The following is a 400-nucleotide window of genomic DNA, read 5'->3' as shown; positions in this document are numbered from 1 at the left end:
GAGGGGAGGGTGAGGACAGAAAGGAGACGTGAGATCCCATGCTGATCTATAGTGCAAAATGATGGCACTTTTTTTGTTTTGTTTTTTTTTCCCTGCCTAGTAGAAAGATGTGGAATTGTTTGGAACTACTGTATGCTTTAAACAGAAATTAATAAAATTCTGAATGCCTACCTAATTTGTACAAACCAATTGATTGAAAGGCTGGGGGGCCTTGCGGAACAAAGTTTGACTTACTCATTTTGAAATGTGGAGCCATTTTTTATAGAGAGTTTGACACAGAATTGCATCTGCCTAGAGTGCTACAGGCAATTATGTTTCAATCAGCTAATATTATCTTTCTTCCTTGAGGACGGTATCTTCCATAATCTATCAAGCACAAGGTGAAACAATGTATTATAGA

This window comes from Pygoscelis adeliae, unplaced genomic scaffold, assembly GCF_000699105.1.
Source record: "Pygoscelis adeliae isolate BGI_AS28 unplaced genomic scaffold, ASM69910v1 Scaffold86, whole genome shotgun sequence".
NCBI classification, from domain to species: domain Eukaryota; kingdom Metazoa; phylum Chordata; class Aves; order Sphenisciformes; family Spheniscidae; genus Pygoscelis; species Pygoscelis adeliae.
Note: the sequence above shows the minus strand (reverse complement) of the source record.